At 44.6% G+C, this 24,792-nt stretch overlaps 1 protein-coding gene and 2 pseudogenes across 2 annotated transcripts in view; 1 reads left to right on the top strand and 2 right to left on the bottom strand.

The window, feature by feature from the left end:
• The window catches only part of GALNT16 (polypeptide N-acetylgalactosaminyltransferase 16), an 84,789-nt gene that overhangs the window by 28,512 nt on the left and 31,485 nt on the right, over nucleotides 1-24,792 (top strand). The window lies entirely within an intron of this gene.
• On the bottom strand, nucleotides 6,778-7,851 carry LOC118677229 (annotated as a pseudogene).
• The window catches only part of LOC118657210, a 52,667-nt pseudogene continuing 40,174 nt past the window's right edge, over nucleotides 12,300-24,792 (bottom strand).

Raw genomic sequence — 24,792 nt, forward strand, 5'->3', positions numbered from 1 at the left:
ACCCCACCCTACTGAGGAGAGGGAACACATCTCTCCCAAGGTCTGGGGTGGGGCCTAAGGCCCCACAAAGCTGTGGGGGTCTCTTGTTTTGTTTGAAGATGCATGAGAAGTTTGTCTGCCTCTTGTTTAATGGGAAAATAATGTCCTGTCTCCCCAATCTTTGCACAAAAGGAAGATGCACAGTGATTATCTCATGTCTGTGCCTATCCCTGGATGGATAACCTCATATCCTTGAGGGTCATGGTCGACCAATCCTTTCATCCAATAGATTTGGGGACTGAGAATGAGGGCAGGTGAGCAGATTCTCCCTTCCCAGCACCCAGGCCTGGAGCAACTGCCCCCAGTCTCCATCCTTTCCTCCCGCCCTTATCTCCAGGTGCCCCGGGGCTGCCTGCTGAGCACCTGCCTGCTGAGCACCTCCAGCTTCAGTGTGCGGCTGTCAGGTGGGGGTTGGGATGGTGGAAGGTGGTGCCAGAGGGACCCTCTCTGTCTCCTCTTAAGACACCAAGGTGGCCATGGATCAGGGTCTGAGGGAGCTACTCTCAGGTGATGAAATGCAAACAGCCCCAGAGGCCGCTTTCAGGGACGGACATTTCTTATGGGGCTGCCATTTGCCACAGGTGATTCAGACATTTACACACTCACACACACACACACACACACACACACACACACACACACACGTCAATGCCAAAATAAGCAAATCTACAGCCTTGGGGGTGAACCCCTCTGCCTTCCCAAAGAGCTTGTATGTTTAAAGCACACCAGCACACACATATATATATGTACGTCCCAGTACACCCAAGCATGCCCATGTACATACATGAGCACACCCATGCTACTTACAGACAGGCCCATGTGCACACATACAGTACAACCATGACTCATACAAGCATGCAGAGCTGGAACGGGAAGCCCTGACCAGAGTCAGAGCTGGAGTGAAGCCATTCTCACCCTTGCTGTCTGTCCCTGGGCTCAGGGCTGTTGGGGATGCTGTTGCGGCCAGGGCCACCTCCAAGAGCTGCTGTTTTCCCAGGAAGCGAGGTGACATTGTCTCACCTCTGGGAAAACTGTTCTTGCTTTTGCCCAGCATGATGGGTGAAGCTGGCAGGAGAGGCTGCAGGTAGAGTGGGGGGATGGCCACTGAAGCATCCGTAGGATTTTCACAGCATCCACTGTGGAGCTGGAGGGAGAGTGGGGTGGGTTGGCCTTAGACACGACCTTCTGTGTTTCACTGACTTTTGAAGGGCTTGGGAGTCCGCTTGGGGCCCTGGGAAGAGGGCTGAGGACTAGGCTGTTGGTGGGTGGTAGGAGGTGGAGGTGGAGGAAGGGCAGTGGTTCAGTGTGGAGTCCCTGAACTGCCCAGTGGCAGAGGCCAAGGGCATTGGCCCACCTCTGAGAAGGCCAGCTAACATGAGGGCAGAACCGAGAATGAAAGCCACATTCTTTTAAAAAGATTATTAGATTTTTACAAGTCGCAAAAGCAGCACGTGCCTGTTTTTATAGTGCAATAGTACAGAGAAATCATTTCTAAAGAAAAAGTTAAAACTCTCTCTCCCTGCCCCTTCTTCCCACCCCTCTCCAATCCCATCGCCCTGAGCTAAACATTAACAGCCTGCCCTGTAATTTCCTATTCTTTTTTCTAGGATCATAGAAATGCATATGTACATACAAAGCTAGCTCTCTCTCTCCTTTGCCCTCTCTTTACACAGAAAATGGAATTGTACCTTACAAATGATTCCTCAACTTGCTTTGTCCCTTAAATATTAGGGACATCTCTCCAGGACAGTGTGCTTAGATCACCCTCCTCCAGTGGAATGGCCCTACCACAGTTTGTCTAACCATTGCCCACTAACGGGCATTCAGGGCGCCGCAAGCCTCTGCCAACACACACAATGCTACACAAACACTATTCTATGCAGGACTTTACATACTCGTGCCTTTAGTTCTGTCGCGCAAGCTTCCAAACTGGGATTTCTGATGAAAACTCCGTTTATCTTAAATTTGAATTTACGTCTCCAGATTGGTCTCCAAGGTGGTGGAAACGAATACCTCTGCTGTGTTTCCTGTATCCTCACTGGCTGTGGAGATCATTATTCTTTCTTCATTTTTGCCCATTCAATGGATGAGAATGGCATCTTCCTTTATTTTCATTTCCTACTGATCAGTTGTTTGGTGTGTTCATTGGCAATTTGCATCTCCTCTTTAATGGGCTGTCCATAGCCTTTGCCCATTTATTATTTGGATTGTTTGTCCTTTTTCATATCAGTTTGAGGGAGTTGTAGCATATTTCAGGGATTAACCTATTTTTTTTTTTCTCAAACAACAGAGTTTTAATTTGCATAGCTCTAGAAGCTGGAAATCCCAAGATCATGGTGTTGGCAAAGTAAGGGATTAGCCTTTTATTTGTCAAACATGGTATAAATATTGAGGTCTTACATGATATTTCATTTGTCTTTTGAATTTAATAGTATTTCTGCCATAGGAAAATTCTTAACTTTTGGATAATCCAGTCTACTTTTTTTTTTTTTTTAATGGCTATGTATTTCCTACCCTCTTTAAGGGTCTTCCACAGTGGATATTGTGCTAAGGTTTATTATAATATTTTTATTGATTTTTATATTTATATTTTAAATTAATCTGAGATTTACTTTAGTATCTATCATGAAGTGAGAGCCTAATTTTGCTTTATTCCATATAAATAGCCAGTTATGCCAACACTATTTATGCCAAACTACCTTTTCCTCACCAAATTAGAATGCTAATTTATCATATACTGAGTTCTTGTATGTGTTATTTCTAGATTATCTTCTGTCCCACCGATCTGTTTGTCTCATGCTCAGCCAGTACCAAATTGTTTTTTTAGTATAGTGGCTTTAGAGCTCGTGTGGTTGTTTTTGTTCTGTTTCTTAGAAAACTTGTCAAAGCAAATTTTATTTTTTTCAAGTTACAAAAATATGTGCATGTCAAAAATACAGTCTAGTTCATAAAAGCGTAGTTCTAGCCATTTAAAAAATGATACAGAATTTGGAAAAAACAGTTCATACACAGTCTTAAAACATTCAATTCATGAATAGTGTACAACCACTTAATTTACTTATTGCCAGTTATATGCAGCTTTACCGAGACTGCTCTCCACGAAGGAAGGGCAGTGTTGGGCACTCTGACGGTGGCTGTGAAAGCTGTGTTTTTTAAAAAGCCAATCCGAAATCAGTCAGTTCATTTTGAATAAAGAATAAGTTTTGATTTAGTACTATAAGTACAAGTGGTTTAAATTCCAATTCCACCCCTCCTCCTATTTAATTCCATCTTGTTAATATATAGAAATAAAATGTGTTGTTTGGGAGAAAAGTAAATGAATTACTGGTTTTCAAATAAAGTGATAAGAAATTACTTGTATGCATGCATATAAGCTTAACCAGTGGACACAGACAGTAGGGGGGCGAGGGCATGTGCTGGGGGGTGGGAGCAGCCGGGAGAGAGGTCAATGGGGGATAAAGGAGACATATAAGGAATTTAAATTTTTAAAAAAGACAAAAATGAAAGTAATATTTAAAAAAAGAAATATTAACTTTGAGCTGCAATGTGCAAAGTTGGTACATCTAGCTTAAAAACATTAAAACAACAAATTCAAGAATGAAAATACATTTAAAGTTTAACCAAAAACGGAAACTATATTTCTTTCTCTTTAGATGTTGAGACATAAAATGAATCAGTTTGTTCTTTTGAAGTTTATGGGCTAATGAAGATCTACTGTTCTCTGTTTTCTTGTTAAAAAGACAAAGTCTTAACCACATAACTAGAACATGTTTTAAAACAACTCTATTTGCGCTCACAATGCCATATAAAAGAACAAATCATAAAATTAAATAAATGTTAATGAGTAAAAAAGGATAATGTAGTTCACAGTGTAAAACACAGGAAAGAAATTACTTACTCTGAGGGTGGATAGCACAGAGGAGACTTTTGGCCTGAAGTTGACATGGAAAACTTAGAAGTTAAGGGTGTCCCACTCTGGCCAATTACTCAGTGGTTAGAGCTTTGGCCCGTGGACAGAAGGGTCATAGGGTCAATCCTCGGTCAAGTTGTTTTGTTCTTGTTTTCTTGTGTGTGTGTATGTGTTTAATTGAGATTTTTTAAATAATTTTTTTTTATTGGTTAAGGTATTACATATGTGTCCTTATCCCGTCATTGCCCTCCCACCCCACCCCCCCACTCATGCCCTCACCCCCCTGTGGTCTGTGTCCATTGGTTTGGCTCATATGCATGCATACAAGTCCTTTGGTTGATCTCTTCCCCTTACCCCCACCCTCCCCTACCTTCCCTCTGAGGTTTGACGGTCTGATCAATGCTTCTGTGTCTCTGGATCTGTTTTTGTTCATCAGTTCATATTGTTCATTATATTCCATAAATGAGTGAGATCATATGGTATTTATCTTTCTCTGACTGGCTTATTTCGCTTAGCATAATGCTCTCCAGTTCCATCCATGCTGTTGCAAATGGTAAGAATTCCTTCCTTTTACCACAGTGTAGTATTCCATTGTGTAGATGTACCACAGTTTTTTAATCCACTCATCTGCCGATGGGCACTTCGGCTGTTTGCCGCTATGAACATAGGGGTGCATATGTCCTTTCTGATTGGTGTTCTAGTTTCTTGGGATATATTCCTAGAAGTGGGATCACTGTTAGCTGCAGGTTTGATCCCCAGCGGGTTTGAACCTCTGGCTCCAGTTGGGGCATGTGTGGGAGGCAGCCAATCGATGTGTCTCTGTCACATCTATGTTTCTCTCTTTCCCTCCCTCCTTATATCCCTCCTTCCTCCCTCTCTCTCTAAAAAATTAATGGAAAAATATCCTCAGGTGAGGATTAACAAAAAGAAGAAGAAGCAGTAGTAGTTCAGGGTGTCCCAAAGAGAGAGCAATGGCTTTGTTTCCAGGCTTCCTGGCAGACCCTGCTGCAGGGTCAGGTTATTACTGACATTTCACCTCCATAAGTTCTTGAATAAATTGAGACTTATATTGGTGGTAAGTATGAGGTGAACTGAAAAAACCTTTTTAAAAAAATATGTATTTTTTTTATTGATTTCAGAGAGGAAGAGAGATAAAAACATCACTGATGAGAATCATCGATCTGCTGCCTCCTGCACGCCCCTCACTGGGGACCGAGTCCACAACCTGGGCATGTGTCCTGCCTGACCAGGAATCGAACCATGACCTCCTGGTTCAACCACTGAGCCATGCCAGCCAGGCTAGAAAAACCTTTAAAAATAATCTGTAAAACAGAAGTGATAGTCATGACCCTTTGGCAATACTTATTATCTTAACAAGTACCAAAAATTGACCATTTGGCCACCCCTCCTAACTTTTGGCCAACCTTGTGATCTCTTTCTTTTTTTGTTTGTTTGTTAATCCTCACCGAAGGATATTTTCCCATTGATTTTTAGGGAGAATGGGAGAGAGAGGGAAAGACAGAGAAACATCGATGTGAGAGAAACACACCAATTGGTTGCCTCCTGCACAAGCCCTCACCAGGGCCTGGGCTGGGAAGGAGCCTGCAGTTGAGGTACATGCTCTTGACCAGAATCGAACCTGGGACCTTTCGGTCCACAAGCCAGTTCTCTATCCACTGAGCCAAATCAGCTAGGGCAACCTTGTTATTTCTCACTCCCTATTCTTCCATTAAAGCTGTTACCATGCATCACCTAAAGTTATAAACCTGGAGCTGCCAAGAAAAATCTTTTTAGCAAGTTTTGCTTTTAAGTCACCGAGTATATCCAATACTCAGGTATCAACTAAGAACATGTTATACCTCTCGAGTAGATTAATTCACTTAATAAGAACATGTCAACATAGAAAACGTTAGGTAACATGAAAAAAGACCACTGAACATCTCTACCTAGGATTCTAATATGTCAGAGTAGTTATGCAAACCAAAAGTAGAAATATTTTCATTGAACTGATTTGAAAAAGCCTTATACCAAAACTGTATTACCAATGTTTACTGAAAATACGTATGTGTTCCACTACAAAATTAACCTAATCAAAAAAAAAAAATACTCCGCTTCCTTTCAGAGAGTTATGTTGTGCTGACATCCTATAGATAGTATTATAAAAGGATTTCATTTTTGCCCAGCTGGTGTGGTGCAGTGGTTGAGCATCGACCTATGAACCAGGAGGTCACAGTTCAATTCCCAGTCAGGGCACATGTCCAGGCTGTGGGCTCGATCCCCAGTGGGGGGTGTGCAGGAGGCAGCTGATTAATGGTTTTTTCTCATCATTGATGTTTCTCTTTCTCCATCTTCCTTCCTCTCTGAAATCAATAAAAATGTTCTTTAATAAAAAGGATTTCATTTTTGCAATAGGCTGGGCTCACAGTGAAGTATGTTAGTACAGAGATCATGGGTTTATAATATTACTATAAGAATGTCATTAGTGAAATGTATATAGCAGCGGTTCTCAACCTGTGGGTCGCGATCCCTTTGGGGGTCGAACGACCCTTTCACAGGGGTTGCCTAAGACCATCGGAAAACACATATATAATTACATATTGTTTTTGTGATTAATCACTATGCTTTAATTATGTTCAATTTGTAACAATGAAATTGGGGGTCACCACAGCCTGAGGAACTGTATTAAAGGGTTGCGGCACTGGGAAGGTTGAGAACCACTGGTATATAGGGCATGTAAAAAACTATCATTAAAGCCATTAAGGGCAATAGCCCAAACTGGCAGGTGCTAGAGAAGGTGCTGCTAGGAATTAAAACCACAATGAAATGAATTAATTCACATAAAGCTGTGTTGCTGAAACTACTGGACCAAAGGAGAATGGACTTTTGCCCCCGTTGGCTACTTTAGCCCACTCTTGAAAACGGGTCTTCCACGCAGTGTTGTCAGGAGTGGTCTGAGCAGGAAGTTCTGATTGAAGAAGGACTGTCTGTTTCCAGCAAGCCTCACAGCTCCAATGTCACAACAAGAACCATACTCTGCGCCGGGGTAGCTTGCTCATGACCTGGTTGGCAATCTAACATATTAACCTGGAATTCAGTGGAAGGTCACACCTCAAAAAGATCAGTTAAGGCTTCCAACCCTGTAACACTTCCATTCCTATTACAGTGGCCCTGTCCAGATACAACCGGGTCAGCGCCGTCTACTTCTGTCCAGTGTCTCATAGTAAATGAATAGTGTACAACCACTTAATTTACTTATTGCCAATTATATGCAGCTCTCCACGAAGGAAGGGCAGTGTTGGGCACTCTGACTGTGGCTGTGAAAGCTGTGGTTTTTAAAAAGCCAATCCAGCCGAAACCAGTTTGGCTCAGTGGATAGAGCATCAGCTTGCGGACTGAAAGGTCCCAGGTTCGATTCCGGTCAAGGGCATGTACCTGGGTTGCGGGCACATCCCCAGTAGGAGGTGTGCAGGAGGCAGCTGATCGATGTTCCTCTCTCATCGATGTTTCTAACTCTGTATCTCTCTCCCTTCCTCTCTGTAAAAAATCAAAAAAAAAGAAAAAAAAAGCCAATCCAAAATCAGCCAGTTCATTTTGAATAAAGAATAAGTTTTGATTTAGTACTATAAGTACAAGTGGTTTAAATTCCAATTCCACCCCTCCTCCTATTTAATATTGGCAAATTCCTCAGCAGCTCTAATGCCTCATCTGCGGAAGTTTTAGAATCCACAGCCATGGCCATCGGGAAGCCCAGTGGAGGAGGTGGTGGTGTCATTACTTCCTTATGTGTCCGGCTCCCTCTGCTTGGGAGGCTGGCTTGTGGCTCCTCAGAATAAAGGTCACGGGCACTCCTTCCTCGATACCCTGCTGTCTCCCTGATTCCAGGCTTTTCCAAATCTTCTCATACTTTTAACCTTTTTTTTTAACACCCCACGGCTATTTTTGCCTTTCTCCGAGTACCTTCTCTGCTCCGAACTCGGCTCTTCTAAGAGTTTTAATAATTGGGCGAGGCAAGCCTCTTCCATTGTTTTTTTTTTCTTTTTTTTTTCCTTTCTTTTTGGGGGTTGGGGAGCAGAGGGACTAGAGAGAGGCAGGGCTCTTTTCTGATGTTTGTTCTTCCAGATGAACTTTAAAAATCTTTTTTGTTAAGATGAAAGCAAAGAGAGAAAACGAGCGTTGTTCCCACCGGAACAGCATCGCTGTTCGTCTTCCAGGAGTTTGGAAGGCCCGCGCCTGCCACGGCTCAAAGGCCCTTTTAGGCACCTACTGGCCTTGTGATCCTGTGAGTACAGAGCAGAAAAAGACAAAGGCAGCGTGGGCCTGAGCTTAGGACTTACCTGTGCAGAATATTGTTGTGGTTTCCCCTTGGAAAATAAATGCAAATACATATTTATAATTGAGTTTATTGGGGTGACATTGGTTTGCAAAACCATTCAGGTTTCAAGTGTACAACTCAGTAAAACATCATCTGCGCACTGCATCATGCGCCCATCGCCCAAAGCAAAGTCTAAATCACATTATATTCATAGAGTTTGGTGATTATATTTTGGTTTAAAATGTAAAATGGATCAGAGATAAATTTGTGTTGGTTAACATGCTGCAGAAAAACACCCTGTCTATGCCTCTTTGGGTATGTAGGTAAGCTTTTTTTTTGTTTATGGGGTTTTTTTGTTTGTTTGTTTTTAAGAGATACCAAGAGGTAGAGTTGCTGGATAGGAGGGCGTGCACATTTAACATTCCACTAGCTACTGCCAAATTGCCCAGCCCTCCATGAGGTTGTCCTCCCAGGTGCTCAGCAGTCTCCCTCACCTTGTCAGTTGGCCCCTGCATGGTTCTCAGGCAGCATAAATGAGGTTGGTTCATGGTACAGCTGCTTGAGAGAGCTATTTAAGGGAGTGGACAGCCAGCTTGGAGTTGGCACAATACTCCTGTATCCCACCCCACCATCCCCTCCCTGCCCCATTCAGCCATCTCAAGGCATCATACAAAGTAAGGATTTCCCTTACTTTGGATTTCCCTTCTGGTTCTTTTTCCTGTTTGTGGAACCCTCCCAACTCCAATGCTTTTCAGCAGTACTCAGTGTGCAAGAAATTCTTCCGGGAGAACCAAGATGGCGGCATAGGTTAACGCCGGAGTTTGCTGCTTTGAACAACTACTTCAAAAGTGAAACCAAAAAACGGAAGGGACATCACCCAGAACCACAGGAACGCTGGCTGAGTGGAAGTCCTACAACTAGGAGGAAAGAGAAACGCATACGGACACTCAGAGGAGGCGCAGTGCTGAAGTCAAATTCTGAGGTGCGGAGTGCGCAGAGCGGGCTGGCGGCGGAGGGCGCGGTTGGCGTTTTCAATCGGGAGGGAGTCGCAGACTCTGAGCTCCAGATCCGGGCGAGTCTTTAGGGACCCAGACTCAAACGGGAGAAGCGGGACTGTCTGGCTTCGGTCAGAGCGAGTGCAGCTTTCTCTCTGAGCTTTGCAGCGGGTGCTGGGACTCAGAGAGGCAGAGCCCCTGGGGACAGGACTGAGAGCCGCCATAACTGCTCTCTCCGGCCCACCCTGTTGATCCTGTGCGACCCGCCCCGCCCAAGCCCTGCACAGAGGCATTTGCCGGATAGCCTCAGGCAAAGGCTAGATTAGCACCTCCCTAGAGGACAGAAGTTCTTTCACTGCTGACACAGCTGATTCTCATAGCCACTTGGCCTGGAGGTCAAACCCTCCCTGGAATTAGCTACAACAATCAAGATTTAACTATAAGACTGCGAACAAAGACCACTAGGGGGTGCACCAAGGAAGCATAACAAAATGCGGAGACAAAGAAACAGGACAAAATTGTCAATGGAAGATATAGAGTTCAGAACCACACTTTTAAGGTCTCTCAAGAACTGTTTAGAAGCTGCCGATAAACTTAATGAGATCTACAAGAAAACTAATGAGACCCTCGATCTTATATTGGGGAACCAACTAGAAATTAAGCATACACGGACTGAAATAACGAATATTATACAGACTCCCGACAGCAGACCAGAGGAGCGCAAGAATCAAGTCAATGATTTGAAATGCGAGGAAGCAAAAAACACCCAACCGGAAAAGCAAAATGAAAAAAGAATCCAAAAATGCGAGGATAGTGTAAGGAGCCTCTGGGACAGCTTCAAGCGTACCAACATCAGAATTATAGGGGTGCCAGAAGATGAGAGAGAGCAAGATATTGAAAACCTATTTGAAGAAATAATGACAGAAAACTTCCCCCACCTGGTGAAAGAAATGGACTTACAGGTCCAAGAAGCGTGGAGAACCCCAAACAAAAGGAATCCAAAGAGGACCACACCAAGACACATCATCATTAAAATGCCAAGAGCAAAAGATAAAGAGAGAATCTTAAAAACAGCAAGAGAAAGAAACTCAGTTACCTACAAGGGAATACCCATACGACTGTCAGCTGATTTCTCAACAGAAACTTTGCAGGCCAGAAGGGAGTGGCAAGAAATATTCAAAGTGATGAATACCAAGAACCTACAACCAAGATTACTTTATCCAGCAAAGCTATCATTCAGAATTGAAGGTCAGATAAAGAGCTTCACAGATAAGGAAAAGCTAAAGGAGTTCATCACCACCAAACCAGGATTATATGAAATGCTGAAAGGTATCCTTTAAGAAGAGGAAGAGGAAGAGGAAGAAAAAGGTAAAAGATACAAATTATGAACAACAAATATGCATCTATCAACAAGTGAATCTAAGAATCAAGTGAATAAATAATCTGATGAGCAGAATGAACTGTTGATTATAATAGAATCAGGGACATAGAAAGGGAATGGACTGACTATTCCTGGGGGGGGAAGGGGTGTGGGAGATGCGGGAAGAGACTGGACAAAAATCGTGCACCTATGGATGAGGACAGTGGGTGGGGAGTGAGGGCAGAGGGTGGGGCGGGAACTGGGAGGAGGGGAGTTATGGGGGGAAAAAAAAGAGGAACAAATGTAATAATCTGAACAATAAAGATTTAATTTAAAAAAAAAAAAAAAAAAGAAATTCTTCCTAAAAAAACCAACAACAAATCAACAAGAAAGAAATTCTTCCTTGTTTCATCTTCTCTTACACACACACACACACACACACACACACACACACACACACACTCACACACACTGCTTTAGAAGTGCTTGCTTGTGGCAGTGCCCTGGAAATGCTGAGCTAGATTCTATCCCTGGCTTTGTCCCTTTTTTCAAAATCTATATTTAATCAGTTTGGTCCTAAAGGGAATTAGCTTAGTCAGGGCTCCAGTGAGTGCCAAAGGCTTGGGATTGCACCAGAGGTTCTGAACCTGGAGCCCAAGAGTGGACTTCAGGGAGTGTGTGAACCTCCTCAGCCGCCTACAGCAGCATGTGGGTTTATGGGTGCTGCTTTTAACGGGGTTGCAGAGCAGGTGTGTGACCGCTGTTCACCTCTACCCCAAATAGGTTAAGAACCACTGCCACAGGCACAGAGTGAGTAGCTACTTCAAAAGCAGGCAAAGTAAAGAAATGGCATTCTAGAATCTAGGGAGGGGATCTTAACAAGAGATGCTCGGGGAAACTGTATGCAAACTTTTGTGTGAATACACCTGAGACGAGGACACAGAGATGGCATTAGATCGCCAAAGAGTTCATAGCTTCCCGATTTAAGAATCATAGGTATGAAGGCTTAATGACGTTAAGGTATTAATGTCATCTGAGAAGGAATATTTGTAATAGTAATTATTTTCAAAATGTAAATGCATTTAGTTTATAGCAGAAAATCTGGAAAAGTCTTCTGGAAATCTTCTAAAATTCAACTACAATTCCAACACCCAGAGATAATAATTGTTTGGGTGTTTTGTTTTTTTTAGTGATTTTTGTTTGTTTGTTTTTTAGAATGTCTGGTATCTGTCTGTATCTCATTCTCTCTCCATATGTACATGTATAGTATATGCAAACCTAGAATCATACTGATTTTTAACATGATTTTTGTCTACATATTATTTTATGAGCACCATCTCTTATTGTTGTTTCCTAAAACTCTTTTTTTACTGTTTTATGTGATTTCAACCAAATCTTATGTAGAAGTCTAAAATATAAAATAGATGAAAGATGAGAAGTTCTAGCTAGAGTACAAGGAGAGAAGAAACACAATTTGAAAGCCACTGCTTTCAAAACATGAGGTTTTTTTGTTGTTTGATTTTGCTGCAAAAAGCTTTATTGCTTCATTTGGTCCAGTGCATGGGAGAGGGCTTCAGGGTGGTTAAAAGAATGGCTAGTAGTTTCGGGGAGAGGCTCAGGTAAAAGCCTGGCACCTGGGGAATGCAGAGGGGCCTCTGAAAGCCCTCTGGGCTCCAAAGGCTCCTAGTCGAATTTGAGGGTGAGCCTTTCGAAGAGATACTCGCCCAGCCTGGGGGCAGCAGCCTGCGGATGTTAGTCAGGTGGTGGCCCATCTTCCTGATGAATTTCACCTCCTCATCCAGGAAGTGGTTCTCCCGGAAGTCACAGAGCTGAAGGTCTGTGCTGGTAGAACCCAGGGCCTGCAGCTCCAAAAGGGTCTGGTTCAGGTGCTTCTCCAAGGCCAGGGCGGCTTGCATGATGTCCTGAGTTTTGCCCCACTGACCTTGGGGAGGCTTCAGCACGTCCGGGAAGAGAATGCGGCCGCCGTGCTTGTTTTGCCCCTTTAAGAGATGCTCTCAAGCTTTTTCTCTGCCAACTCGCAGAAGAAGTGGCCCACACCCTCGAGCGCGTGGTGGTGGAAATAGAAGCCCAGAGAGAGGTAGGTGTACGGGACCCGCAGGTGCTTGTTGGCCAGGCGGTTGACGCAGCCTCCACCCTGGTGGAATAATTCTGACCAATTGGGAGCTCATGGTTGTTCGGCAATAAGGAGTTAAGGTAGAAAATAAAATGGAGTGTTGGCTGGTCCTGGAGGTGTTTCTGAAGGTGGTGACCCGATAAGATGGAGGAGAGCGGCCGGAGGCTGGAAGAATGGGTGTCCCTGGGTGTGTTCTGTCCAAACACTGTTGAAGCAAGAGACAGATCCGGGATCACAAGGGCACTGCCTCAAAACATGACTTTTAATAGCTATATTCTATTATTGGATGTGTAAGGTGACCAAATTTAGCAAATAAAAATATAAGATGCCCAGGTAAATTAGAATTTCAGATAAACAACGAATAATTTTTTTAGTACAACTATATTCCAATGTGAATTTTAGATAAGCAATGAACAGGTTTTATTTAGAATAAGTATATTCCATGCAATATTTGGGACATAGTTATCCTAAAAAAATTTATTTGTTCTTTATCTGAAATTCTAATTTAACTGGGTAGCCTCTATTTTACATGACCACCTTATGATGCGCCATAGTTTATCTAACCAAGCTTCCATTGTTGGGCATTTAGATTGTTTCCAATGTTTTACTGGTATAAAAAATATGAAGTGGTATATGTTTGTACCCACATCTCATATACTTATCTGTATATATAAAAGGCTAATATGCTAAGTGTCTGACCGTCCAACCAGGCGCTATGATGTGCACTGACCACCAGGGGGCAGCCGCTCAACACAGGAGCTGCCGTGACGCACACTGGCCATTTACAGAGACACGGCACCGCGGACCTGGATAAAGCAACACTTGGCTTCCCCCAGGTGGGACACAGGCCCCGCCACCACCCCAGAGTGACAGCCCACCAAATTGCAGCCGACACTGCCAAGACTCCATGGTGCAAAATGTGGCCCACAGCCCAACCCAGCCCAGAAACGATGGCTGTGGGTGCCGGGTAATGATGTCATGTAGCAAAGGCTGGCCTCTTCTCCCTAGCAACTAGCTTCTTTGGAGTTTCTTCAGCCCAGGAACACAACTTGCTTTATAGCCAGGTGGAAACATTTTACACTTTAACCAAATGTCTGTGAAGTGTTTTCCCCTGTCTCATCTCATTTGATCCTCATAGAAGTCCTGGAGTAAGTAGATAGGAGACTCGATGGAATCCTATTTTCTTTTCATTAGCTGGAAAACGGAGATTTAGAAAGCTTGGAAACTTGACCCGGCTGAAAAGAAATGGTGGACCCTGAAAATGACTTCAGGTTTTCTCACTGCACATAATATAGTCAAACACTGCTGCAGTTAAATATTTTACCCTTTGTTCTTCTTGCATGATCTACAATAATAATTTGCTTTGTGTTGATATTTACTGCTCTGTTGCTGACAATTACCTGAAAGAGAAGTTGGGTTTCTTCACTGTGCTGGAAAAAGTTTACCTAATTAGAAAGCAGGTCTAATTAAGCAAGTTTGTTCTATATATATATAAAAGGCTAAGTTGACTCATGCATGCACAATATATATAAAGCTCTCGCTGGTGCCAATTGCACACATGTGTTTCGATCTGTCAATGTTGATCGTGAATTTGGTTGACACTTCTATTACAGAGAAAGGGCAAATAGCGATATTAAAATATTTCTTCTAATTAATTTCCTTTCAATGTGCACAAATTTGTGCACTGGGCCACTAGTTATTTTATAACATCCTAGAATCATAATCGCTAGACCAAAGGTTGTAAACATCTTAAAAGCTTTTGATTTATTTGCAAATTTGTTTTCCACAAAGGAACATACTCCCAAGAGCTATGTATATGAGCGCCTGTTTTGGGAGGGTCAAATATGCATCAGTCCATTACGAGTGGTTTATGTTGGCTTGGCTTGCTGCCCTGGTGAGCCCCTGGTGAGATATTAAGCTTCAGTGCTGGCAAATTTGATTGGTGGGGTTCAGGGTGCCCAAGAGGGGGTGGTTAGTCCAACACTATCAGGGTGTTTTGGGTCAAGGGTCAGGGCTGATAAGACAGGGTAGAAGTGTGTGGGACGGTCAAAGGAGAAGAGGTCACAGTGACAGCTCTCACCAAGAAGTAGAAACAAGCTGTAAAGAGGCAGGCTCACTGTAAAGCATTCTTTTTAGTAAGCAGCCTGTGTTCCATAAAGACGACTGTTCCAAGGAGGGGAGAGGCTAGAGAGGAAAAGTCTCAAAGGGCTTCTTTTTTCCACTTAAAAAAATAAAAATGACATAAACATCGTAATAACCGAAAGGATGGAAAATCACCCGTAATCTCTCCATCCTAACAAATCGCTGTTTTTATTTTTCAGTGTTCCCTTCTTGTCACAGTCCATAATTTTTACATATCTGCAATCACAGAGCATATGCAATTTTCATCCTGCTCTTTTCTCTCATTATTGAGCAAGCATTTTTCTGTGCTGCTACAGAGCTTTCATAGTTACTATGGTTAATGTTATTTTTTTTCTTGGTTTCACAGATAATAATTATTCATTAAGACAAATCAGAACATCCAGATAAACAAAAATGGAATCATAATGCACATAATAATTTATAGCCTGCCTTTTTTCACTGAACTGTGGATGGTGAACATCTTTCTTTGTTTAACAGAATACATTTCTATGTCTTTTTAAATAGTTGCAATGTATTCTGTTGAAGGGGTGTACCATAATTCATTGACCTGATTTCCTATTACTGGAAATCTAGGGGTTTTTTTTCCTCCACAATCTTTTGCTACTGTAAATGGCACCCATTTTTAATCATTTCCTTGGGACAGATTCCTAAAATTGAATCATAGGTACACATCTTTTTCAGACTCTTGATACATACTGGTAAATTTACCTCTAGAAGATTTATACCAGGTTAGACTCCCTGTAGGAATGCATAAGAGTGTACTTATTTCCCCACAGCCTATATCAATTATTGTAAATGGTTGCCATATATTCTTTTCAGTTCACAGAACATAATTTACTTATTTATTTCCCTACTCTTGACATTTTGATCGTTTTCAAATTTCCAGTCTTATAAATAAGACTGTCGCAAACATCTTTACGCCTAATAATTGTCTATAGTTAGTTATAAGATTAAAATAGGAACCCTAAATGAGTGGCACATTTACACATGTCACTCCCTTTCCAAAGGTTAAATTTAATTCTTCTGGGTGTATGGGAGATGTGGGGCCCAATTGGCAGCCTACCGTGGTTAGGGGAAGATAATGGACAGAATAAAACAGAAAAGGCCGTGGGCCAAAAAATATAGCACTAGAAATGTACTGCCAGACTGTTTTCCAAAAGGGTACTAATTTAATAACCATTCTAGTGGCTTAAAAACAATTTAATGTAATATTCAAAGATATTAGTCAAGGAAGAAAACCACTACCCACCATTAACCCACAGTAATGTCATTCCCACAAAGGACTCTTTAATCACAATGAAGCATCCATTTCTGTCCCTCCCAGGCCCAAAGCTAGCATGCCCATCTGCCTAGCGCAGGCACTTGGCAGGAGCCGCCAGTGGGGCCCCCAGGTTACCCTGCTTTCTGCAGCTCCCCATGTAGAGAGCCTTTGTATTCTTACCTCCTGTGCAAACCTCAAGACCCCAGAGGGAGGAAGCACTATTTTTATGACAATCAGAGCTGCTGACCTCTCCCTTCAGTTCCTGGGGAACCAGGGTCCCTGGAGCACAGTGCACACACCCTCTTGATGTGACACGCTGCTGAGCACCTACTGTGTGTCAAGCACACTGGCGGGTCCATAGGACAAAGCGCTCAGAGGTGCTCCGTGGTCTGCAGTAAGTGGGTACTGAAGACTGATGGAGTGAATGGATGTTGTTACAGATCACTTAATGTTCCAGGCAGAGGAGCCCTCAGAGATCATCTAGTTCCCTTTCTTGATGTTTTCAGATTTTCCCCTGATTATTCACTCGTATTTGAACTCTTCCAGTGGAACCCTCCCTCACCCCCAACACAGTTGTTATTTGATCAGGATTACACTGAGTTTGTAGATGAAGTCAGGGAGGACATATCTTTATATCACTGAGACTATATGAAGAACATCCTATATAATATGCAAATTGACCAAATGGGGGAACAACTGGTTGCTATGACCACCAGGGGACAGACGCTTAATGCAGGAGCCAGGCTTATGGCTGGCGAGCACAGCGATGGTGGTGGGAGCCCCTCCCACCTCCGTGGTAGCAGTAAGGATGTCCTATTGACATCCCCCGAGGGCTCCTGGACTGCGAAAGGGCACAGGACCACCACCACACACGCCCCCCCCCACACACACACCATCCAGTGCACAAATGTCATGCACCAGGCCTCTAGTCCTATATAAAAAAGTGGTAATATGCAAATTAACCCTCACGCCCTCTCAAGATGGCTGCCTATGGCCAGGCCGTCAGGGGGGTTAGTGAGGGACAACCAAACAACTGAACAAGCAGGCTGCATGGGGCAACCAGGCCGGCAGGGGGGTTAGTGAGGGACAGCCAAATGACTGAACAAGCAGGCTGCGTGGAGCAACCAGGTGGGCAGGGGGGCTGTGAGGGGCGACCAGGCCAGCAGGAGGGGCAGTTAGGGGGAACCAGGCAGGCAGGTAGGTGAGCGATTAGGAGCCAGTGGTCCAAGGTTGTGAGAGGGATGTCCGTCTGTGGTTTAGGCCCGATCCAGGGGATTGGGCCTAAACCGGCAGTCAGACATCCCCCAAGGGGTCCCCGATTGGAGAGGGTGCAGGCTGGGCTGAGGGCCCCCTCTCCCCCCGGCCCTGTGCACAAATTTCATGCACCGGGCCTCTAGTATATAATAAGTGGTTTATTTAGATTATCCTACAAACATGACACAGTCATTGCGTTGTTGCTCATTAACAATTATGGTTCAGTGCCCTGTGCAAAAACTGCAGTGAATGTGATGCCTAATGCTGAGTTTCCATTGGTCCCAGCATGTGTACCTGTGATGCACTGTGATTAGGTGACTTGTGTCTCTGATTTCTCATTGAATAAAACTGCATCTTTGGTACATCCCAGAAGTAATCAAAAGGCTCTATCCTTTTGAAAATATTAGTATTATTCCTGCCTCGAGACATTATGACCAGTTTTTGTACTGTGTCTAAATAAAATGCTGGGCTGCAGGGAGAGGTGCCAGACCAGAGGCATGACCCCTCTTGAAGGACAAGTTGTACCTGCCCCCGAGGTGGCCCTCCAAGAAAATCACTCCCAAGGCAGGCTGCTATTTCCCAATCCCCTTACCCCTCCTCCTTTTTCTTTTTTGCTTAATCTGATTTTAAAAGTCAGCCTCTGTTATGCCTTCTCCTATTGGTAGATAGAACCTGTTTAAGTATTAGTCATAAACCATAGGAAATGTACTTCTACAATTGACCCACAAACCAATAATGTACGGCATCAGCTACTATTCTTCTTAAAAATATATTTTTATTGATTTCAGAGAGGAAGGGAAAGAGAGAGAGAGTGATAGAAACATCAGTAATGAGAGTGAATCATTGATCGGCTGCCTCCTGCACTCCCCCACTGGGAATTGAGCCCGCAACCCAGGCATGTGCCGTGATCGGGAATCGAACCCGTGACCTCCTCGTTCATAGGTGGACGCTCAACCCCTGAGCCTCACTGGCCAGGCTCAGCTACTATTCTTTGTTCTAAAAAGTGTTATAACTGAGATGCCCAGGCCATGATCAGGGTCTTGCTGAGTTCTAACGGGTTGAATTTGATCCTGGCCCAGCTGGTCTCAACCTCAGTGGGTGAGGCAGGAGGCTGTCGCCACCCTTGAAATAATCATACTGTATGTGTTCCGTGTGTTATAAGGCCCATTATTCTTTTTATTTTTCCAGTTAATATCTGGCAGGTTCAAGTTCAATAGACTCTGAAATGAAACACCTGAAGTGCCATGCTAGCGTATAAACATTGACATATTACACTTGCGCGACTAGAGCAGAACGGGTGGTGACCTGCACCGTATGTTGGCCAGGAGGGTGTTGTTGGGGCCCAGGGAGCCTCGGGGTTGCCCGCCTCTGTAGTTTATGGACTGGTTTCCTTTCTCGCAGCTGCAGAGCATGGCAATGTAGTTTGGGGGGGCTGGTACCATCAAACAGACAGGCACCTAAACAGGCATCGGCTTTGTCTCCCCCTTTTGCTATGATTGCAGCAAAAGTCATCAGGACCCTGAGGGTGTCCCTGACTGGGAAGACCAACAAGGGCCTGGGCTGACCCAAGGATATCTGGTTGTTTGCTTTTTGGTCTGAGTAATACAAACTCTTGTACTTTTCACTTTTTCCATAGCCTCCCTAGCCATAAGCAGAGAAGTTTCCATGCCCGTGTCAGGCCAAGAGATGACAGGCCTGGGCAAGCCCCCATCTGAGCCATGAACTGATGCTCTGACCCTGAGCCCAGGAGGGAGGCAGCCTCCAGGCTGCACTTGTCAGGACCTGGTTGTGTTCTGGGCACCAGTGTCCAGCTTCCTTTGGAGCCAAGGGACCCAGAATTGGAAGGGAGGTGCCAGGCACATCTGGGCCCAGGAGTCGTTTGAGGCACACAGAGGAAGCTTTGTGCTTAGGCTCTGCAGCCAGACAGCCTCAGTTCTAGTCCCAACCCAACCCCGCGGCAGCTGTGTGACCTTGGGCATGCTGTTTTACCTCTCCAGGCCTCAGGAAAATGAAACCCTGGAAAATGAGAACAAGAGCGTCTATTTGGCAGGGCTGCTTGGAGTCAGAAATAAGCACCTAGTGAAGCCCCAGCTCAGAGCAGATCCTCAGCAAGCAGTCAGCACTGACTCAAATCTGTAGAAAAGGCCTAAGTCTTCATCATGCCCTGCAGAGGTATGGTTGGGAGGGTAAGGCAAGGTTTGGGTACCCTTCACAGACCGAAGAATGCTCTGCTCCGGCTGGGTAAACTGATAAACAAGTAGAAACTGAGCTGTCACATCATGCATTCCCTAGGCAGTGGTTAGCAAACTGCGGCTCGCGAGCCACATGCGGCTCTTTGGCCCCTTGAGTGTGGCTCTTCCACAAAATACCGACTTCTGCACATGGGCCACGAAGTTTCAATCGCACTGTACGTGTGCACCTGCACATGGTATTTTGTGGAAGAGCCACACTCAAGAGGCCAAAGAGCCCCATGTGGCTCGTGAGCCGCAGTTTGCCGACCCCTGCCCTAGGGTGAACCACCCTTAAGTCCCTCTTTCCTAGGGGTCCTCTGGGGCGGGAAGAACATAGGAAATGAGACCTGGGGAGCTTGTTTTGACCTGGACCCTGGATCTGAGCAGAGACCATCTGGAATGGTGGGCCTGATGCCTGGGCCAGCCTTGAATAGAGGACCCTATTTGGCTGAGATCCCTAAGGGAATGGGCAGTGTACCCCCTCTTTCCTGGTGAGACCACTTGTGTCATAAAACTGTGGAGTCATCAGCGCTCCTGGAACAGTCAGGTCATGTGGGAAATGTAACTGGGAGCCCGAGGTAAGCTTCCCAGGCAGCTCCTACCCTGTGCTGCCAAGTATGTAATTAAACTAGAGCTCCCTGGGCTTGTGGGCATAGGTGGTGCAAGGTGGTGGTTTCCATAGCAGCCATGGAAACTAGCTGAGTTGCAGTCAGCTCTGCTAAGGGTATAGCTCCGGGTCAGTACAAATAGACGCCAAACAGCAGACTCATGGTGAGGGTCCTTGGAAGGGGAGCAGGGGAGATGGGCTCCAGGGACCCTCCTGGTTCTTGGTCCTGTGATTTCACCTGCCCATGACTAGCAGCAGCTCAGCCTTGGTAGCGCACTGGAGCCTCCTGGAGAGCTGTAAGAACTCCTGGAGCATGTGTCCCACCTCCAGAGATTCTGATTTAATCGGTCCTGGGAAAGGCCTGGACATCAGGATTTTTTAAATCTTCCCAAATGATTCTAATGTGCAGCCAAGGTTGAGAACCACTGGCAAAAGGCAGGCGAGCTAACAATAAAATTACAATTTATGTGCCGGATACTGTGCCAAGCACATTGTCTACATTCTCTTCTTTAATCCTCCCATGAATCCCCATTTTTCCAGGTGAAGAAGCCTTCTCAGAAAGGGTCAGAGCAGTGAGCACCGGCGTTCTATTCCAGGGCTGTCAGATTTCAAAGCCCAGGCTGGTAATCCCTATAATAACGGCCTTGGAGGCGTTGTGAAGAGGAAGATGGGGACAGGTCTGGGGCAGGCCCTAAGTGAGTTTCCCCTGTCCCCAGACTGAGGTTCCCGGCCCTGTACCACCCTGTGGCTAGGAGGAACGCTGGCAGGCCAAGTGGGGTTGGCTCCTTCCCCAGAACCCAGTGACTCATGGGGAGGCCCTGGGGGTCCTGCCTTTTCATTTGGGATAGGTGGAACCTGAGACTTTGTGCTCAGAGAGATGGCGAATCATGATTCCCTACCATTCCCAGCTCTCAAAATGAATGGCAGTCTTTCAACTTCAGACATAGCATCAGATGAGATTTTTGTTCCCAGGGGAGTGGTAGGGAATCACATTTTATTCTCCAGGTGTTTTGGGTTTAAAGCAGACTCAGGAGGCATCCATAAAATAGGACCAGAGCCTTTATATTTGCAGCTCCATTGAAACTCAGCGAAAGGCAAACCCAGCAGGTACCTGTTTTACTGGCAGTAAAAGGAAATTGGACAGCAGTTATTTAAAAAGGGGTCTGAGTTATTTAAATCTAAAATTTAGGGATACATGTATGTTTTAAAATGATGTTTACAAGGCCTGGGGATTTGGGTTGAACGGCTTTTTATGAACATGACATGGAAAATATTTTCCTTTCTTATTTTAAACCTTCCCCTTTGCTGTTTGTTTTCTAAATTTAGAAGTCAGGAAGAAATATGCAGATCTAGCTAGAAAAAAAAGTGAAGCAAGTCAGGCATGTTTCAAAGTTTAATTGAAGTGACGGACTGAAAAGAAGAATCTCCAAGAAGAGAAATAATTCTTCTCATTTTATAGAGCAGAGTCATTATTTCAGCTTAAACAACTTCAGATGTGATTGACCTTATTGGACATGGAAGGGCTGGATTTGGCACTTCCCGAAAGAACAAAGTCTGGAGGGGAGGCAGCTGCCTAAATGTCAACCAAGGATGCTTAGGGAAAGACTGGAGGGCTGTGGGAGGTTCATCAGGCTGTCACTCATCGACTCCCCACCCTTGTTCCTGGCCATGGTAAATCAAGGGCCTCTTAAGTTGTGGTCCAGATGGAAACCCCCCCACCTTCCCTCCCCCCGCCCCCCGCCAAAGCCTGACCACAGAACTGCTGGCTGGGAATGCCCCACCCATCTCCTGGCTCAAGTCACTGGGCCAGATGCCAGAGACCAGCCTGGTATCTTGGAATGAATGGCTGCCACCTACAGCATGTCATTGTGATTAATGGCTCATTTTGTTTCTGATTTTGTTTCTCACTTTTTGATAATGGTTTTCTATTCATTGAAAGGACTAAGGACTGACATCTCTGAACTTTTGGTCATTAGAGAAGAACATTCAACTGAAACTAGTTTAAGAAAAAAATAGAGCCCTGCTGGTGTGGCTCAGTGGTTGAGCATCGACCTATGTACCAGGAGGTCATGGTTCGATTCCTTGGTCAGGGCACATGCCCGAGTTGCGGGCTGGATCCCTGATGGGGAGGCAGCTGATCAATGATTCTCTCTCATCATTGATGTTTCTATATCTCCCTCTCCCTTCCTCTCTGAAATCAATAAAAATATTTTTAAAAGGATACATACATACATAGATTTTTTTAAAAAACCAAAGTAGTCCTAGCCAGTTTGGCTCAGTGGATAGAGCATTGGCCTTGGATTGAAAGGTCCCAGGTTCAATTCCTGTCAAGGGCACATGCCCAGGTTGCAGGCTTGATCCCCAGTTGGGGGCATGCAGGAGGCAGCCAATCAATGATTCTCTCTCATCATTGATGATTCTATCTCTATTCCTCTCCCTTCCTCTCTGAAATCAATAAAAATATATTTTTTTAAAAGAAGAAAAATACCCTTGGGTGAGGATTAAATAAGTAAATAAATATTTTAAAAAACAAGCCGAAGTAAATTTGGAATGGGTATGACTGACTTCAAACAATATCATTGGAGCTCTTTCCATCTCTTGGCTCTGATTGTTTCTTCTTGGTTTCATTTTCAGACAATATTTTTCTCTCTTTTTAAAATATGTTTTTATTGAATTTAGAGATAGAGGAAGGGAGAGGGATAGGGAGAAACATCGATTGGCTGCCTCCTGCACACCCTTTACTAGGGATCGAGCTTGCAACTCCGACATGTGCCCTGACCAAGAAGAGAACCAGTGACCTCTTGGTTCATGGGTTGACACTCAATCACTGAGCCACACCAGCTGGGCTATTTTTTCTTTTTTTTAAATGGACATATAACAATATATAAGTTTCAGGTGTTCAACATAATGATTTGATATTTACAAAGGATGTCCCCCCAAAAATGTTTACACACTTTGAATAATTATTAGTTCCAATGGGTTAAATCTGAAAAGAAAGAAACATCAACTGAGCTATCAGCTACTAAAGTGTGTATACATTTTGGGGGACACCCTGAACATTACTGCATAACGATCACCACAATAAGTCCAATTAACATCCATCACCACACATAGTTACAAATCATGTTCTAGTGATGAGAATTTTAAGATCTACTCTCTTAGCAACTTTCACATATACAATACAGTAAGTCCCCATGCTGTACATTATATAGACAAGCTTTCTCCATATGATTGGCAAGAAGCCCCTCGCCTGTCAAACTCAGCAGTGCTGATAAAATTATCTTACCTTATAGGAAAGTCTCAGGGAAGATCCTCATTGGCTCAGAGTTAGTCAAATGACCATTCCTGAACTAACCCCTGTGTCTGGGGGTGCAGTGAGAAGATCAGCCTAGCCTGGGTCTTGTGCCCACCCCTATGGAAGTGATCGAGGTGGTGGTGGGACAGGGGACAGTGATTGACAGCTCTGCCAGGAGCATGTGAATAGGCAAGGAGATCCCTGAGGCAGGCAAAAACTACCTTGCCATCTCCTTGGTCCACCTCAGCTCCCAGTGTTGTGTTAGACAAGAATGTGTGTGAGGAGCAGGGAGTGAAGATGCTTGAGGTCATGATGGCTCATCGTTCATGTATTCATCAGCCATTGTGTTTGAGTCCTGTGATCACTCAAGCACTGTTCTGGTCTTTGGGATCCAGCATTATACAAAATAGATAATACATGTCCCAGTGAAGTTTATACTCTTATGGGAAGAAACAGTCAAAGAGATAAAATAAATAAGCAAAATACACACAGAATGGCACACAGTGCTGTAGGAAAAATAAAGCAGGGCAGGACTAAAGCAGATAGGGAATTTGAGGGTGGGTCGGGTCGCAGTTCTACAGGTGATGGTGGGGCAGGTTCACAGAGGCCACATTTGAGCAGAGCCCTGCAGGGGTGAAGGAGGGAGCCATGCAGACATCTAGGAGAAGAGCCTTCCAGAAAGAAGTCAGAAGGAACAAAAGGGCAAAGGGGAAGGGTACCAGTGGCTCAAGGAACAAGGAGGTGAGTGCGGCTGGGGCAGAACTAGAGAGGGGTCAACAGTATAAGCTGAGTCTAGTCAGGTGACAGGGTGCCCACATACAGTCTCTTGGTCACTGTGAGCTCCAGGGCTCTTGCCCTGAGGGACAGTGAAAGCCACCAAAAGTCATGTGATGTGGCAAAGGATCCCACTTGTTTGCTGTTTTCTCCTCGGTTTATATCAATAAGTTGGGAGACATTTAGGTGTTCATTCATTCATTCACTCGCTCACCCATTCATTCCTTTATTCAGCAAATGCCTGCTCAATACCTACTATATGCCAGGTGCGGGAGCTCAAAAATGAGGAGCCCACCATCTAGTGGAAAAGGAAGAGAAGTAAACACAGATGTCAGAGCCGTGTGATACAAAAACTCCACAAACAGCCTCAAGTGCCCTCACCCCCTCCAGAAAGGGCAGCAGTGGTGGTTCCAAGTGGCTCCAAGCCCAGGATCTCAGGCTGATCCAGATATAGCTTCTCATGGTCCCACAGCCTAGA

This window comes from Myotis myotis, unplaced genomic scaffold (assembly GCF_014108235.1).
Source record: "Myotis myotis isolate mMyoMyo1 unplaced genomic scaffold, mMyoMyo1.p scaffold_m19_p_1, whole genome shotgun sequence".
NCBI lineage: Eukaryota > Metazoa > Chordata > Mammalia > Chiroptera > Vespertilionidae > Myotis > Myotis myotis.